The 956-nt window shown below is 33.8% G+C and overlaps 1 protein-coding gene and 1 non-coding gene across 2 annotated transcripts in view; both read left to right on the forward strand.

The window, feature by feature from the left end:
• Positions 1 to 956, forward strand: part of LOC103371196 (plexin domain-containing protein 1-like) — a 19,625-nt gene that overhangs the window by 13,516 nt on the left and 5,153 nt on the right. The gene's annotated exons all lie outside the window — the stretch shown is intronic.
• On the forward strand, positions 11 to 82 carry trnac-gca (transfer RNA cysteine (anticodon GCA)). The gene has a single exon. It is a non-coding gene; the product is annotated as a tRNA-Cys (tRNA).

Genomic DNA, 956 nt, shown 5'->3' on the forward strand with positions numbered 1-956 from the left:
CAGTGTGTAAGGGGGTATAGCTCAGTGGTAGAGCATTTGACTGCAGATCAAGAGGTCCCCGGTTCAAATCCGGGTGCCCCCTCTTTATGTGTTTAATATCAGTGGGATTTCACAGTAATAGCAATGTGTAATAAATCAAGCTGTTGTTAGATATGAAGAGTCACACCTGTATATATGTAATGTAACTTCATTTGACACATTAGTTCCTTCTGTGGTTTTGGCAGGAGAAAAGCAGATTCTGCTGCTACCAATAAAACTGTAAATTATATCCACACACAACATTTATATTTAAAGATATTACATGTATTTTAAATTTCCTTATTGGAAAATTATTTTGCCATAATTAAGTTGGTTTACAGATATTTGCTGTTATTTAAAGAACATAAACACTATTGTTTGGGCGAAGAATGTTTTAATCATTATTTTAAAGTTATTTATACCATAATTACTAGTGATGCACAATATTAGAATTTCTGGCCGATACCGATATCTGATATTAAGATTTCTGATATCGCAGATAACCGATATTACCGATGTCGATATTCAATTTTTGTTCACACCGAAAAATGAGTAGAAGTAAGCAGTGTGAGAACGTGAAAACTATTCAGAAGAAGCCCATACCAAATTAGACCACATAGTCTTCTTTATTATGTAACAAAATTAAACATATTTCAACATATTTAACGTTCAAGTCAAGGACCATTTAAGTAAAAACATCTGTGAAATAGCAGCAATATCAAATTTAGAGACGAAGGCGCTAATGTTAGACAATCATCGGTTTTTCACATCGGCTAATTTCTTCATTAGACCGATACCGATATATGGAAAAACCACTAATATCGATACCGATGTGGTCGCCGATATAGCCCTAATAATTACATAATTAGAAATGTGATGATTCACATCATTTTAATGCTCAACAAACCATTCAGTGACCCCTCAGGCCTTATGGATGA

Source organism: Stegastes partitus, unplaced genomic scaffold, assembly GCF_000690725.1.
Source record: "Stegastes partitus isolate 25-593 unplaced genomic scaffold, Stegastes_partitus-1.0.2 Scaffold1541, whole genome shotgun sequence".
In the NCBI taxonomy this organism is placed as follows: Eukaryota; Metazoa; Chordata; class Actinopteri; family Pomacentridae; genus Stegastes; species Stegastes partitus.